An 8,806-nucleotide genomic window follows, 5' to 3' on the forward strand; every position below is an offset into this window, starting at 1 on the left:
CTCATTTTTCTTATTTCCTCACATGGGACAATGCTCTAATAATGAAAATCATCACACTTCTATTTACTTACAACTCAAGAATTACAACTCGATACTAGAACAAAAATATGACTCTATGTGAATGCCTCCGGCGGTGTACCAGGATGTGCAATGAATCAAGAGTGACATGTATAAAAATTATGAATGGTGGCTTTGCCACAAATACGATGTCAACTACATGATCATGCAAAGCAATATGACAATGATGATGTATGTCATAATAAACGGAACAGTGGAAAGTTGCATGGCAATATATCTCGGAATGCATATGGAAATGTCATGATAGGTAGGTATGGTGGTTGTTTTGAGGAAGGATATGTGGTGGGTTTATGGTACCGGTGAAATTTGCGCGGTACTAGAGAGGCTAGCAATGGCAGAAAGGTGAGGGTGTGTATAATCCATGGACTCAACATTAGTCATAAAGAACTCACATACTTATTGCAAAAATCTATTGGTCATCAAAACAAAGTACTACGCGCATGCTCCTAGGGGATATATTGGTAGGAAAAGACCATCGCTCGTCCCCGACCGCCACTCATAAAGAAGACAATCAAGAAACATCTCATGCTCCAACTTCGTTACATAATGATTCACCATATGTGCATGCTACGGGACTCACAAACCTTAACACAAGTATTTCTCAAATTCACAACTACTTACTAGCATGACTCTAATATCACCATCTTCATATATCAAAACAATCATAAGGAATCAAACTTCTCATAGTATTCAATGCACTTTATATACAAGTTTTTATTATATCCCTCTTGGATGCCTATCATATTAGGACTAATTTTATAACCAAAGCAAATTACCATGCTGTTCTAAAGACTCTCAAAATAATATAAGTGAAGTACAAGAGTTCATCAATTTCTATAAAATAAAACCACCGTCGTGCTCTAAAAAGATATAAGTGAAGCACTAGAGCAAAATTGCCTAGCTCAAAAGATATAAGTGAAGCACATAGAGTATTTTAATAAACCACGATTCATGCGTGTCTCTCCCAAAAAGGTGTATATAGCAAGGATGATTGAGGCAAACTAAAAAACAAAGACTCAAATCATACAAGACGCTCCAAGAAAAACACATATCATGTGGTGAATAAAAATATAGCCTCAAGTAAAATTACCGATAGACAAAGACGAAAGAGGGGATGCCTTCCCGGGGCATTCCCAAGCTTATGATTTTTGGCATCCTTGAATATTACCTTGGGGTGCCTTGGGAATCCCCAAGCTTAGGCTCTTGCCACTCCTTATTCCATAGTCCATCAAACCTTACCCAAAACTTGAAAACTTCACAACACAAAACTTCAACAAAAAATATCGTAAGCTCTATTAGTATAAGAAAATAAATCACCACTTTTGGTACTGTTGTGAACTCATTCTTTATTTATCTCCACTCATAATGGAGCAGTTGGTAGCCTGGTACTCCGGTTTTATTTCCGTCTGGTTTTATTTTCTCCCACCTCCCACCACCCCACCAGGTTTTCTTATCCGTCAGTTTATTTTATCTCCACTCTTTTATTACAAGCCAGCACTTTCCTAACGTATAAAAAATCACGGATCTAACTTTCCTAACTTATTTAAATCAATCGATCCCTCCAATTAATGCAATTTGTTTTAGGAAACAAATAACAGATGTTGAGGAAACAAATAACAGATTTTAATTAACTTTCCTAACTGATCCAGATCAACTAATCCCTCTCTTTTATTACAAACCAAAACTTTCCAAAGTGTATAAAAATTATGGATCTAACTTTCCAAAATTATCCAAATCAATCCGTCCCTCTCAATAGTGCAATTTGTTATATAAGAAAAACAGATTTTCAGAACGAAGGAAATCACTAGCCCGACCGATATTTTCAGAATGAAAGAAGTCTTTTTTTCAATGATATATCCATGAATCCATCTCCCACCTCTCCCATACTCTGCTCGACCGTCTCCCATGTCCCATCCGCATGCGTCGGCGCCCAAGCAATGAGGACCACCCTGGCTTGCCCCCTTGCCTGGCGACTGCCAGATCGAGGTCGCCGGAGCCGAATTCATGCAGATCGAGGTCGTCGTCACGTGTGGCCCTCCTTTGCGAGCCACCTAATCTCGCTCTCCACCTCAGGCCGAAGCTGTGCCTCCCAGGCGAGGCTACACTACCTATGTGTGCCCAACGCTAGAGGACGGCGTCGACCATGGAGCAGATCCCAGCGGTGGGGTCCGACGCGGTGGTCATCTCCAACGAGCGGTCGTCGACGTCGGCGAGCAGGGCCCTTTGGTCGCCAGCCCTCCTCCCTCCTCCTACTGCTATCTTCCCCGCCCGGAGAATCCAGAGAAACACGGTGCCTTCTTCCAGCTTATGTGGATTTGATGCAACTTAGTGACTTCGTAAATACTGGAGCTTCGGAGGACGTTCTCCTTTTCTCGCATGGATGAGGTGATTGTTTGCTTTTTTAGTGCTTGTGTTATTATTTCTAAGAAAAGATAGAGGAGGAGGATCCGTGTTGCTTTGAGTGCCGATGTACTCCTAGAGCAGTAGGGATGAATTTTTGTTGTTGTTGCTAAGGAAAACATCAGTGTTACTGCTAAGGAAATGATAGAGGAGTATTTGATAACCCTCAATCAGTAGGGATGAAATTTTGTTGCATTTGATTACTTGTAAATTTTGTTGAAGAATTGCAATGTGTAAATCCTGGAGAGGACCTACCCTTCATGTGAAATCAAACTCAAATAAAGGGCATAAATTAGTGTGCTGCTCAAAATAATGATGTTGTGAACATTTGTTCCAACAAGGAAACTCAAGTCATGCTTATCCTCCTAAATTGCAATGTTTTTTGATTTAAAGATTGTTATTCCATGTCAAACGTATCTAGCAGTTTGAAAAAAAATCAGGAACTTACTTTTTAATCAGGTTGTGTTATAAGCAATTAGAGATTGGTCACCTGCCTAGCTGCCCATTTCCGAAAACAAATAGACTACCTTGCAAGCGTTCAGGATTTCAAAAGCATGGAGTAGGAAATTACCTACAAGTAGTATATAGATAGATTGATTCTATTGATCTTTTTTCTCTTGGATGGAAGAGAAATAAACATGAAGTTTCCTAGGAAGTTAATGTTCCTCATGATATACAGACACAGCCAAAACAACAAGTGTGTAGCTTCCAGTGAGCGAAGCAACAACAAGAGGTAAAGTAATGAGATTCTTTTTTCTCTACAATCGTTCTTTGTTTTCTATTGTAAAAAGAGACGAGTTACTTCACACTCTATTTGTTTGTAAAGGTATTTCAACCAAATCATAATCATCTGATTATGATTTGGTTCATCTAGAAACCCAAACAAAGAAGATATGGGCCAGTGGTGGTTGATGCAGGCTTATCGGTGGCGTATAGGAACGACATCAACCTGCCTATCACGGCAAAGGGGGGCCAAGCTGGAGATGTGTCGGCGATAAACAATCTCAGGCCTAGGAAAGTAAGAATCCTTTTCTATTATGTGGACCATGCTTACAAACCGGATGACGATTTGTTGTGATCACATGTTAGATTATGCGGTCGGGTTACCAAAGTTGAGTCTGATGCGTACTAGTGGATCTGCATGTCAGATGATGGAGCATGAGTGCTCAAGATAAAACTATGGTGAAGCGACCCAAGCTCTCAAGACTTCATATTTTTCATAGCATTGATGATGTTGTTTAAATTTATTAAAAAAAATAGGTTACCGAAACTTGTCAAAGAGAATCCTGTAAAAACATTAGGTAAAAATGATTTTAAATTGAACGAATGGATTTCTTGCTCCGGCCTTGATGCCTAAGCGGGCCAGCCTTCCCGCCTCATCTAGGGGCCTATGGGCAGGAGTCACCGCCTTGGTAGGCCGCTTAGTAGATGGGTTTGCTTCTCCAACGCAGGTACTAGCAAGAACCAACAAGGCCAAGACTCTTTGGATCGAGAAAATGCAGATGGACGAGAGCTGCATCTATAATTGATTGGCAAGCCACGGAGAGGTATGTTCCTCTCGCTCTCCTATGCAATACCGTTGAAATATGTGGCATGATTCTTTTACTCTGTTAGATATCGGTTTTTCTCGCGCTTGTTCATGGGCCTCGATGTGTTATTCAAATGGATCTATGGGTTAATTCAAATGGCATTCACTATAGGTAAGGTGTACGCGCTTATTCTTATGTATATATTATCTTTTGATTGTTGGAGTGCAATATGAACTGTTGTTGATGTTGTAATGAATTGCGATGGATCTTTTGTTTGTTAGAGGTTGCTAGCCAAGATATCCCTGATGTAATAATGGTTGGCTGCAAATAATTTTTTGTTCGGTTCTTTGTTGAGTCTTACATGCATGTCATAGACAGGATCCTCTTTTTTGCTCCTCTTTCAATATACCGTCATTCATTTGGTTGCATGCACAGTGACATACTGGTGGTGCTTCTGACCAAATAAAATCACTGTGCTTTTAGTTGGTGAATATCAATGTTTGGTTAGTTGTATTTGTGTGTGCATGTTGTTCATGTGAATATCATGGCATTGGGGCGTAATTATACAATGGAACGTCATGTGTAGGGTGAAGTCGTTGCTATGTACACTTTCTTTCAAGTTGAAAGCGCCGTGCAGTGCAGTGATCATCATACTGATGCACGACATGGCTTGTCCACCCATCGATGCCAGTCGTTATATGTTACTACGCTGCTGATTAAAATGGTGGCTAATATCGACTCTGTAATGCTTCAAAATGATTTCTTCTTCGTAAGGTCTCAACAACTCCTCATCGCTAGATTTGCGCAATGTCATACAGACATTGTGAATAGTTCTGGGAAAATATGACACCTTGAAACATCAACAAGTTGAAAAGCATTTGTGTTTTAGGATCTAAAAGTTCGTTCCTGGAAAGCAAGCATTTGAGGACTGGGTACGACCAGAAAACATTCAGGTAGGGTTAGTTCTTTTATGTGTGCTTATGCTCTTTTGATAGAGATTGTTGAATTGGTTTGTGGTTTCTTGGATCAATTGCATGCCACAGTTATGGTGTCTAAATCAAGTACATGGCTAGATAGCTCCCAGCCTCCACTGGAAAATGGATGTGATGAAGGAAACTGCAGTCTGGTCTCCCGCTGCCCTAGCCTGGACAAGCTTGAAGGTCCCTTTTTATCCTTGAGAAATTGAAGCAGTGGATGACACTTCTCAAGTTTTTGGTAGTTAAATGTATAAATGTATTCGGGTTAGGTTAGACAAGGGTTGAACTCCTCAAAAAGAATCTTTTGAATAAGAGTTAAAGCCTTCTAGGGCTTCTATTAGTGATGCCCCTAATGTGACTTGAGAGGAGAGCACCCCTGATGGCCCCTCGATTTGATTAGTAGCAGAAACCACCATTGCAACAATGAGAGCTTCACCATCTAATCTAGGAGAGCCGAGGGTTGAGAGGAGAGACCCCATGAAAAGAAAATAAGGCGTTACTTGCACTCTACACTAAACAGTTCAGGTCTTGTACAAAGTTCAGAAGAATGATCAACACTTAGCCTCATATATTGCCAAACAATCTGGTCCTCACAACGATCTGAGGAACACATTCCAACGCATGCCATCATTGCATCAACTCATCGTTGCTGCTCCTTCTACCGGGCCTAATCCGTTGGCATCCCAGATATCTAACAGTCTTGCCTTGCTCATTAACTATGTAGTACAAGTCCCAAAAACTAAGTGGCTAAAGGAACAGCCTGAAACCATCAGTCCTCCCAAAATATTAAGGGCACTCTGCTAACGGTCAAATAGTTTCAGTCATGTTAAGGACATCTACAACTCTATAATATGAAGTCACGACGATCATCGGCCTCGGCTGATGAGCCTCGATATCAACTCAAAGAAAACAGGGGACTATGGTTAGGCAGGCGGAGCGGGAGGAGGAGGCCTAAGTAAAGGAAGAAGACAATGGTTAGGCCGGAGTCAAGAGGGTGGCTCGCGGGAGCGGGAGGAGGACGACGAAGGAGAGAGGAAGAAGACACACATGGAATTCGGTTGGCACAAAAATTACTCTGGTGACCGATCCCACAGTATTTACTAACTAAGTTGATAAACAGGGCATACGTTAGGCATGTCCTTAGATAAACTGATTGATACATTTACTTGCATTTTCTCCACAGCAGCGCACGGACATACGGCTGAGTTCCTATTTAGTCTGATATTTTTAGTAGAAGGTTTAGTGTCAATCTAAAATAAAATATGAATTGAAAACTACTGGTGTTATAGATTTGCTAGGACAAATTAAGTTGTGTGCACGCCTAAATCCTTTCGTGTTGTTTTTCACACCTCCTCCCCCTTGATGGTTGTAGCGAATCGGCATGAACATGGGGGCCGAGGATCAGGGTGGAGAGCAGGGCGCTTGGCATAGGACTCCTTGCCGGTCCGTGGGGAAGTACATTGTAAAGAAGAGAGGGTGCCATGGCGAAGGTGAGATGGGTGTCATCCGTTTTTAAAGGAAATGGCTCTAGCGAGAAATGTCCCGCTACGATGGGAAACCGAGGGGGGGAGGGGTGCATCGTGAGGTGGGGATATTGTATTGGGCCCACGTCTTGGAGATAACATGGCGGATAGTCTGGACAACCATATTTCTCCCCCACATATGCTTGGGCGTCGTGATGTCCAAGAACGCTCGGATGTATGAGGAAGAAATGAGCTTCAACCTTGAAGACGACCTTAATCATTTTTGGTTCATTTATATGAATTGTAGCCCGTAGCAATGCACGGGCATTCTACTAGTATTGGTGTAATATCTACTGTATTCCAACTTTTCCATGTTTCATATCCCCCGGTACTAGGCATAGATGCATCAAAATAAGCAAACAACACGCGAAAAACAGAACCTTTCGAAAACAAAACAATCTGAAGAAATCTGGAGATTTCGAATACTTTCGTAACTCCAAAAATCCTGAGAAATTAGGAAGTCCTAGACAATTTGTTTATTAATCCTCTGCAAAAAGAATTAGTATTGTACCGCGCTTCTGCTAAAAATGAAAACTAATCATCTAGGCGCAAAAGTTTCTATTTTTCAGCAGGATCAAATCAACTACCACCGTAGGCTATCCCAAAGGTCTTACTTGGCACACACACAAATTAAACACACAAAACCACATCTAACTAGAGGCTAGATGAAATATTTATTGCAAAACAGGACCTAAAAGCAAGAAAAGAAATAAAATTGGGTTGCCTTCCAACAAGCATTATTGTTTAACGCCCCTAGCTAGGCATAAAACACGAATAGATCTAAGAGTTATCATCTTCGGCATGCAATCCATAAGTGGCTCTTATAATAGATTCATAAGGGAATTTAATTTTATTTCTATGGAAGTGTTCCATGTCTTTCCTTAACGGAAATTGAAATCTAATGTTTCCTTCTTTCATATCAATAATTGCACCAATCGTTATAAGGAAAGGTCTACCAAGAATAATAGGACATGTAGGATTGCAATCTATATCAAGAACAATGAAATCTACAGGCACATAATTCCTATTTGCAACAATAAGAACATCATTAATTCTTACCATAGGTTTCTTAATAGTGGAATCAGCAAGATGCAAATTTAAAAAACAATCATCAAATTCACGGAAACCTAACACATCACATAAAGTTTTTGGAATCATGAAAACACTAGCATTCAAATCATACAAAGCAAGGCATTCATAATCTTTAATCTTAATCTTAATAGTAGGTTCCCACCCATCATAAAGTTTTCTAGGGATAGAAACTTCCAATTCAACCTTTTCTTCAAAAAATTGCATCATAGCATCAACGATATGTTTAGTAAAAGCTTTGTTTTGATTATAAGCATGAGGAGAGTTCAACATGGATTGCAACAAGGAAATACAATCTATTAAAGAACAATTATCATAATTAAATTCCTTGAAATCCAAAAGAGTGGGTTCATTGCTACTTAAAGTTTTGACCTCTCCAATCCCACTTTTATCAATTTTTGTATCAAGATCTAAAAACTCTGAATCATTGGGATGCCTTCTAACTAAAGTTGACTCATCTCCAGTCCCATATTTATCAAGATTTACATTTGAAAACAAAGATTCAATTGGAGTCACATCAATTACTTTAAGATTTTCATCATTATTTTCACGGAAACTAGAAGAACACACTTTTTATAAACTAATCTTTCTTAGCACACATCTTAGCGGTTCTTTCTTTGCACTCATCAATGGAAATTCTCATGGCTTTGAGAGACTCATTGATATCATGCTTAGGTGGAATAGATCTAAGTTTCAAAGAATCAACATCAAGAGAAATTCTATCCACGTTCCTAGCCAAATCATCAATCTTAAGCAGTTTTTCTTCAATCAAAGAATTGAAATTCTTTTGCGAATTAATAAATTATTTAACAATATTCTCAAATTAAGAGGGCATCTTATTATAATTTCCATAAGAATTGTTGTAGGAATTACCATACTTATTATAGGAATTACTAAGAAACGGCCTAGGATTAAAATTACCTCTATACGTGCTATTACCAAAATTGTTCCTACCAACAAAATTCACATCCATAGATTTGTTATTGTTTCCAATCAAAGTAGACAAAGGCATATCATTAGGATCAATAGGAGCACTCTTATTAGCAAACAATTTCATAAGCGCATCCATCTTTCCACTCAAAACATTTATTTCTTCAATCGCATGCACTTTTTTACTAGTGGAAGATCTTTCGGTATGCCATTGAGAATAATTAACCATAATATTATCTAGGAGTTTATGTAACACCCTCGATGCGACTATATCTCCCAC

The 8,806-nt window shown here is 39.5% G+C and overlaps 1 long non-coding RNA gene across 2 annotated transcripts; it reads left to right on the plus strand.

Moving 5' to 3' along the window:
- Positions 1 to 1,892: 1,892 nt before the first annotated feature.
- On the plus strand, positions 1,893 to 7,640 carry LOC125537531 (uncharacterized). Of its 2 annotated transcripts, none has more exons than XR_015616568.1 (3): positions 1,893 to 4,781; positions 4,897 to 4,960; positions 5,051 to 7,640. It is a non-coding gene; the product is annotated as an uncharacterized LOC125537531 (long non-coding RNA). The 2 variants fall into 2 exon arrangements; XR_015616569.1 differs by having other exon boundaries at positions 1,893 to 4,776.
- Positions 7,641 to 8,806: the final 1,166 nt, after the last annotated feature.

Source organism: Triticum urartu, chromosome 2A, assembly GCF_056163025.1.
Source record: "Triticum urartu cultivar PI428250 chromosome 2A, HENAU_Tu73, whole genome shotgun sequence".
Taxonomy (NCBI): domain Eukaryota; kingdom Viridiplantae; phylum Streptophyta; class Magnoliopsida; order Poales; family Poaceae; genus Triticum; species Triticum urartu.